This window comes from Megalobrama amblycephala, linkage group LG3 (genome assembly GCF_018812025.1).
Source record: "Megalobrama amblycephala isolate DHTTF-2021 linkage group LG3, ASM1881202v1, whole genome shotgun sequence".
Taxonomy (NCBI): domain Eukaryota; kingdom Metazoa; phylum Chordata; class Actinopteri; order Cypriniformes; family Xenocyprididae; genus Megalobrama; species Megalobrama amblycephala.
This window is the reverse complement of record NC_063046.1, coordinates 33,048,207-33,057,332: the sequence shown is the minus strand read 5'-3', so window position 1 is coordinate 33,057,332 and position 9,126 is coordinate 33,048,207.

The window sequence follows — 9,126 nt, the reverse complement described above, 5'->3', positions numbered from 1 at the left end:
AACAGCAGCAGTGAGCAATTAGAAAAAAAAAGTTATTAGAATTTTTGTCAAGTTTGTTATAACTTTTGACCACAAGGTGGTGCTGGTCGAAAACTTCTCGGGCTCTTTCAGGGCATTGTCCTGATGACCCATACCAAATTTATGATTTTTGGCCAAACCCATCAGAAGTTATAAGCAAAAATAGCCATTTTTCATATCTCCGCACCACTAGGTGGCGCTGCGCCGAAACGCTGCATGTTGCCTCAGGTCATGCTTGTGATGACAGTTACCAAGTTTGGTCTGAATATGTCAAAGCATTGTAGAGATACAGCTTCAAGAGTAATTTTTGCATCATGCCTCAAATTCTTTGCTCCGGTATACGAAAACGGTTTGACTTATCGACTTGAAATCCATAACTTTTTGTCGGCATGGTCTGAAGATGATACGGTTCAATTTTGGTGAAAATCGGAGCAACGGTCTAGGAGGAGTTCGAAAAAGTAGGTTTTTAAAGAAAAACAATACAGCGGACAGGAAGTTCAGCTAACTATAGCAAATTTGATATCAATGTTCTCAGCATGACCCACGGAATCTACTGAGACCAGTTTCATTACAATCGGTTAATATAGACAAAAGTTATTAGCATTTTTGTAAATTTCATTATAACTTTTGACCACAAGGTGGCGCTGGTCCGAAACTTCTTAGACTCCTTCAGGGCATTGTGCTGATGACCCATACCAAGTTTTGTGAAGATACGCCAATGCGTTCGTAAAATACAGCATTTTAGCACAAAATTCAAAATGGCCGACAGCCAAAATGTCTGATATGGGAAAATTGGGTATCATTCGACTCGACATGATGCCCCGAATCCAACGAGTCCACATTTTTGATTTTTGGACAAACCCATCAGAAGTTATAAGCAAAAATATAAATTTTCATATCTCCGCACCACTAGGTGGCACTGCGCCGAAACACTGCATGATGCCTCAGGTCATGCATGTGATGACATGTACCAAGTTTGGTCTGAATACGATAAAGCGTTGCGGAGATACAGCCTTATGTCTATTTTCGCAAGCACTACGTACAATTCGTTTGCGTGTTTTTCGAAAACGGTTTGAGGAATCAACTTGAATTCCATAACTTTTTGTCGGCATGGTCTGAAGATGATCTGGTTCAATTTTCGTGAAAATTGGAGTAACGGCCTAGGAGGAGTTCGAAAAAGTACGTTTTTCAGAAAATGCAATCGATTCGTCTTGACCCAAGGAATCAGAGGAAAAAGGAATTTTGTTTCTAGCCCTTATGGTTCAAAAGTTATTAACATAAACATAAGTGCAACTTTGGACAGCTGGTGGTGCTAGAGGGATTGAGTTAGAGACTCCAAATTTGCTATGGACAAAGGTCAGACTGTCCTCTAACTGTGTGCCAAATTTCACAACTTTCCCGCAAGCGGTTCTATGGGCTGCCATAGACTTCAAGAGCGGAAGAAGAAGCGGAAGAATAATAATAAGCGTACGGAACGCCAACAATAACAATAGGTGCCTAAGCACCTTCGGTGCTTGGCCCCTAATGATAATAAAGTGTTAGTAGTAGTAGTAGTAGCAGTATTAAAATTTGTATTATTATTATTATTGTTATTATTAAGAAGTAGAAAAAAGAGAAAAAGCACTAAAGTACTTAAAGGCCCACTGAAGTGTCTTGGAACGTGCAGCATTTTTCAATGTGTTGACCTAATTTTAACTGCAACAATAAAACAGGGTGGGATATATCAAACAGTCCCGCCCCTTTTTAAAAATAGCCTATAGCGTTTTGTTTATATCTCAGGTTGGCAAGAGCCGCTGAGCTCGGTAAAGCTTTGGTTTCCTTCTAATTTCTAACCGTTTCTCCTCCTAATCTCCTCTATATCGCTTTAAAAAACAGCATTCTGTGCAGAATTCAAATGGGTCCGAAACGTTTTGTGGTCTGCAGCGACTCATGCATATGATCCGCTCTGTGCTCCCATGTCTCTGGACCAGAGCAGACTGTGCTCGTGCTGCAGCGGTTTCTTGGACAAATGGACTTCATTCACGTCAATGGAAAGCATATTTACACTGTCTGAATCGTTCCCTATCCTCCATAGAGTGCACTATGTGCCATTCACCATGTAGAAACTAAGAAATGTGTGAACAAGTGACCGATTTCAGCTTCAGCGTCTGTTTATAGTTCAGGAGGAGGAGGGATTCTAGAGAGCATTTGATTGTACAGAAGTACATTGTGATGTCATGAAAATCTGTGATCCATTTTAGCGGAAGTGAGAGACTGTAAGTTTTGAATATTATATTATAATATTATATCTCCTAAAAGCAAATTTTGTCATTGTTTTGGAACACACCACCATTAATATGTTAACCATAAGGTTAACATATTAATACTAAAAGCTAAAAAAAAAATAATTTTGATTTCAGGGGGACTTTAAGCATTATTATTATTATTATTATTATTATTATATTTTTATGTATAACTGAATCGTCCAGGCTACACTAGGTAATCATTTTTCAGGGTCAGATCAGGTAGAAATAGCTCTTTAAAAAAAAAAAGAAAAAAAAGAAAGCACATCGTTTCTGAGAAAAGTTTCTGAGATTTTGAGAAAATACACTTTCAAACTTTCAAGAGCTGATTCAAAAACACCTCTTTAGCTCTCCCTCTCTCTGTCTCATTCTCGGTCTCAATGTGCTGTGAGTGCCGTCAGAATGCAGGTGCGAATGACAGTGCAGTATGGCAACGTTTGATGGCCTTGACAGCCTGTCAGAGGGAAATCACTGCCACATGGCTCTCTTTCTTTCTTGCTCTCTCTCTCTCTCTCTCTCTCTCTCTCTCACTTGTTCTTTTTCTCCTTCTCTCTCTGACTGGTTGAAGGGTTGACCCTTTCAGCTGGCCCCGCTGGTCACGTCATCACTGTCTCCCTCTTGCTCACACTCTGACAGAAGACATGAGCCACTGGACACGCCAGGGACCGGACAGGTGAGGCCCACTGCACACACACAAACACACAAAAAGAACACACACAACTCACACAAGCTGCTCATAAAGACAGACACACACACACACACACACACACACACACACACACACACACACACACACACACATATGTACGCAGCTTTTGGCTTTCAGACTTTTAACACTCATGTTTTGTTGAAATTGACTTCTATAATGTGTATGTTTGGACTCTATGAGATGAGATGAGAAGTGTAAAAATTACAATACATTTTTAGTATAATGTTCCTCTGATTAAAAAAATTAAAATAAAATAAAATAAAATAAAATAAAATAAAATAAAATAAAATAAAATAAAATAAAATAAAATAAAATAAAATAAAAAATAGCAGAAGTGGCTCTCTAAATTGTGCAAGTCAATCAGAAGCAAACAATGTTAACATTCATGTTTTGTATCTGGGGTGTCTGAAACACCAAACTAATGTTAGGGCAGTTAAAATGTGTTATCAATAGGGGTGTAAAGGTACACAAACATCGGTACGTATCTCGGTTTTGAAGTCACGGTTCGGTATGGGTTCGGTACAGCAGGGTGAGAAAACAAAACAAATTTTTTTTTTTTCTCTCTCTTTTTTTTATTAAACAATGTTTTACTGAACCAACTGTGTCTCTGTCTTTAAATTTATTCAATTATAATTAAAATTTTCTTAAGGAGAAAAAAATCTATCTCTGCTAATGCTGTAATCTATTAGGGAGCCCTATTAAAAGTTAATTAACAACAGAGCCCAAATAATTAAATTCAGTTGCTATTTATTTTTAGACATAATCATCAACACTCATAATAATAAAATAATATATGTATTGTAAACATGTAAATTGCACATAAGGCAGTTTTTGCATTAACTTCTGTTTCTCCAATTCGTTGTTGAGATATAATCATTAACACAGTGGCTTTCATAACTTGTTTTCATTATGGATTTATTTAGGCTTTACATTAACTAACAGGTTAAGTAAAATATAATTAATATATAGGCTAATATAGTGCATTTATTTAGCGAAACTGTAGAGAACTAACAAGCTGTGCACACTGAATGGCTTTTCTGAGGTAAATGTAATAGCCAACTACATGACATATTGTTTACAAACTGTTTTACTGACATCTTTCCGCGGTTGAAACACTAAGTTGTACTGTATCTTTCAACATTCCTTCATGGTCATTCTGTAGTAGCGAGGAGGAAGGAATGACCGCGTTCACTCGCGTTTGCCGTTTGTCACGTCACATCAAAAAGCGTCAAAACGGCATTTATTGTTTGAAGTGTGAGATAAAATGGACAGAGTTCAAAGATGGCACTTTGTTTCTTAACGAAAGTAACAAAACACAGAGCTTATTGCGAATATTGGTGGTTAATGCTGGTTAAAAAAAATAGGTTAGGCTAAAAAGCGCCCCCCCCTTCTGGACTGGAGTGCGAATTGCCTGTATTCGTCGTCACACTGCATGAAACGAACCGTGACGTCCCTACCGTGATGGTTCGGGACGAATACATGTACTGTTACACCCCTAGTTATCAAGTTAAAACTTTGTTTATAACCAATTAAGAAAGGTCATGTAGCATCAACCAAAAATTTGTATTTGAGCTTTTAAAATAGCCTTGGGTTGAGAACAGAGCATGGGGGTTAAAACACTCTCAAACACACAAAGCAACACGTCCCACCCCCTGTGTCTGTCTGAGCAGCTAGGAGGGATGAGCAGTGAAATGGCAGAGCTGACTGACGTTTGTAGCAGAACATCCTCTGGCTGCACAAGCTGACAGACAGACAGGTAAAGCACAGACAGAACCGCAGTCTACAGCACTGATAGACAAAGAGGGAAAAGAGGAAGCATTTTAGGGAGTTACGTTTGGACATGGAGCAACAGGAGATGAGATGTGTCTGTCTCTGATAGAGATGATGGAATTGCCACTTGCTGTGACAAAATGAGAGGATTAACGTCATGTTTTGCATGTGTATAATGTGCATGTGTGCGTGTTCAGAAACAAGACATTCCTCAGAGCAATGCCTTGGGCCCCCCACAGAGAAAGGAACATCCACTGTCAAGGTCTTTTTCACCATGGTAAAAGCACAAGAAAAGGTGCTAGATACAGCTTATACACCACTTTCAAATAAATTACACAGGCTTTTCTGAGTGCTTAATATCATTCTGTACACAGTTTTGTGTATTTTAGTTTATTTACAGGAGAGACAACTGTATTTTACAACTGAATTTACGCCTGAAAATGGAAGGTGACAACTATACTGAAATTAAATGTGTATACTATGTAAGGTTGTTAAATAAATAATTAAAAGTATGAAACAGTGCATCTCTTTCAACAAAACTTTTCAGTAACACTTTATTTTAGGGTCTTTTACTTAGTTGCTTATTAGCATGCATATTAGTAGAATATTGGCTATTTATTAGTACTTATTAAGCACATATTAATGCTTTATTCTGTATTTCCTTACTCTACATTCTTAATCCTACCCAATACCTAAATTTAACAACTACCTTACTAACTATTAATAAGCAATAAATTAGGAGTTTATTAAGCAGTAAATTTAGGAGTTTATTGAAGGAAAAGTCATAGTTAATAGTTTATATATGTTCCCTATACTAAAGTGATACCAACCTTTCTGATGATAATGTACTGCTATGTATTGCACTGGACAAACACAGTACAAAAAAGAAATACAACAACACAGAAACAACATGCTAAATAGTTGCAAATGTGAGACAACATCACCATGTATAATTATGATTTAAAATGCATCACTATGCATATATTTTATTGCATTAATCAACAACAGCTGGTAATTATGCAGGTGTTATTACTATACCAGAAACTTCAAGACAGCCATAAATTCATGAACAATCTTGCTGGGAAAAGTATGCCAAAACTTTATTGACTAATTCTAGCCAATAATTTTACTTAAAGGGGATAGTTCACCCAAAAACAAATATTTGTGTTAATTGTGTTGTTTCAAACCCATATGATGTTTTTTTTATTCTGTGGAACATAAAAGAAGATACTGTGAGAACTTTTTTCCCCATTCAATTGTGTGTCCATAAGTCAATGGTCACCAAAACTGTTTGGTTACCAAAATTCTTCAAAATATCTTTGTTTATGTTCCACAGAAGAAAGAACATCATACAGGTTTGGAACGACAAGGGAGTGAGTAAATAATGACACGGTTTTCATTTTTGGGTGAACTGTCCCTTTGAGATTTGGCAACCTAGGTCATGGAAAACCAAATGTTTGCAAGCCATTAAAATACATGTGCACGATCATCAAATCTAAAATACAGTGAAAATGCAGCAACTGTTCTGTCAACTGACCCTAATCTCTCTCACACTGGTAGACCATCCTTAGTGATATTGATCTGCCCTGAGCACACTGGTATGGTTATGATTATTTCCATCATTACAAATTGAGATGTGACTCCTGCACTCTGTACACGCACAAAACAATATTCTAGAGCAGGAATAGGTAACGTTGGTCCTGGAGTGCCGCTGTCGTGGAGAGTTTAGCTCCAACCCTGAAAAAAAAACTCACCTGCCTATAGCCTTAGGAGCTGTTTACACGACACCATTTTCAACTAAAAATGGAAAACTTTTTATGCATTTTGGCCATTCATTTACATGACAACAGCGTTTTGGTGGCCTGAAACGCAAACTTTTGAAAACATGTTTCAAAGTGCAAGTTTTTGAAAACAGTCTCTGTGTAAAAAACAAAAACGCGAATCTGTGAAAACGATGACGTCATGCACATGCGTATTACATGTTTAGTCTATAGTGTTTCATCGCCATCTAATGCAGACCTGCCAACCTTGGAAATTTTTTTCGAGTACCAGTGTGACGGGACGGGGCACGGGGTTTTTTTTGGGGAGGTCATTTTTTTTTTTTTTTTTTTTTTTTTTTTTTTACATTTTTGAGAATACTATACACAAAGCACACACACCCACCCATCTTTGTTAATCTAATTTTGACTGTTAAAGTTTTATAATATGACACAATTAAAAATTTCACTACACCTGCTCAAAAGCATTTTTTTAATTCATGATTAATATTGCATTGCATAATGTGTGCTTATACAAACTGACAACCACAAGTGAATCGCATATATTTAATATGGACTAAAAATTTTTGTTTGCAATTTCAAGAAGGCTATATTTACATATAACTAACCTGACAGTCTTTTATACAGGTTTAGGTCTATACAGGTCTAAGATTAAGAAACCCTTAGAAAACAGTAAACATTGAGTTTACATGTGATTCATTTAAAATACTTAATTTATTATTCCAATATCCAAATATGATACTAAATCCCACAGAAAAAAAGGTTTCTATTTGTAACGAGCTGTCTTTGAACAAGACAAACATTCGCCGATTAAAGGTTAGCCAAAACAAACATATTTATAGAAAACAGCTGACAATGAATAGAAATGACCAATAAGAGCAAAACGCATCGAGTATTCAAGAATATCAAGTAACGTTAGAAGTTAGCCCGACATATAACGAGGGCCGGGGGTTGTCAACTAAAGCGTCCGTCATTTACCAAATCTTAAAAACACGGGTGGATAATTAAAAATGTTTTCTGACAAAAAAACAACACAAGTGTAACGACTGGGAGACTCAGGCAGGGGATCCAAATGCAGCGTTTATTAAAGATAAGCGTCGTCGTACAAGCAGGGTAAACCAGGGGCAAACAGGAACAGCAGAGGGTAGACAGAATCGTAATCCAGGTACAGGCAGAGGTCAGAACGGGCAGATAACATTCACAGGTCGGTAAACAAAGCAAGGGTCAGAGGTAGGCAGCACAGGATCGTGAAACAGACAACAGGCAGGAACGGTAACACAGGACAGGCAGACAAGGAATAACGCTTAGAAATGACACACTGAGTAATCAAGACTTAGCCCCGAGGTGGTGTGTGTGTGAGTCCTTTATAGTCCTGGTAATGAGTATCAGCTGGGTGTGATGATCAGTGTGGAGTGTGCATGGCTGTATGTGGCAACAGGTGATAGGTGGAGTGAGTGCATGTGATTGACAGGGAGGATTATGGGAAATGGAGTCCGGAGTGAACAGGAACAGATGGTGATCGTGACAACAAGCAAGAACAAAGTTTAAACCTAGAACGTCAATTTTCATTTTACAATGATTTTCCTCTGTGCTCGCGGCCTCGCGCGCGCGTTTGTGTATGAGAGAGAGCTCGCGCAGCTCTGCTCAGCGGTACTTTTAAATGCATAAGTGCTAGTTTTCATACAAAATAAGTAGGCTATGTAACACAATTAGGTAACATTAGTTTAGTTAGTATTAACACAATAACGCAACACATGTAGGCTATACGTTTCTGAACACTGAGAATACATAAATAAACGCCTGTTTCTCCAGACTCGCGCTTGTCATTTACACATCACAACATTTTCATAATCACTAAACCATATAGCGATTTCAATTTTATTTAGATTTGTTGTTCAACATTACTTGAGCATTGTATACCCGTTTACCTTAAGGAGTCAGAAGTACCGTGACTGCTGTACTGTCCTCGCTTGAGAATTCAGTCAGTGTCAGATGGCGGGAGCGGAAGGAGGATCGAGCGGGATTTTGTGTTGCTGTTGATTTGCAGTCTCTTTTTTTAATGATAGGCCCATAGACTGTAAAAAAATATGGACGTAGTGTCCGTGACGTCACCTATAGAGTTCTGAACAGCAGTTTTGACGCGTAAATGAGGCCGCGGCCATCTTAGCTGCACGTGACCGCACGTCACTCACGGATAACTGAAAATGGGCAAAGAGGCGGGACGAAGTTGGAGCCCATGCGACTTGTTGCTGAAACCACGCCCGCCCTAGCTATCTATCTTATACTATCTAAAATATTAATAAAGATAGCAATATCATTAGAAAGTAGGCTACTAAAGGATTACTGTCAATCTACGGTGATTTTTTTACGATAACGTTATAGATGCTCCAACACCAGTAGGCTAATTAATTTGTGTGGGGTGTGCAAATAACACAAATCAAATGGGATTTCATACCTTTATAATGAAATAGAGATCGCGAGATGAATCCAATCCATGGCACTTGGGTAAAATATATATATATATATGTACCAGATGTATATCTCTCAAATGTTCTCTCAAACTAATGAG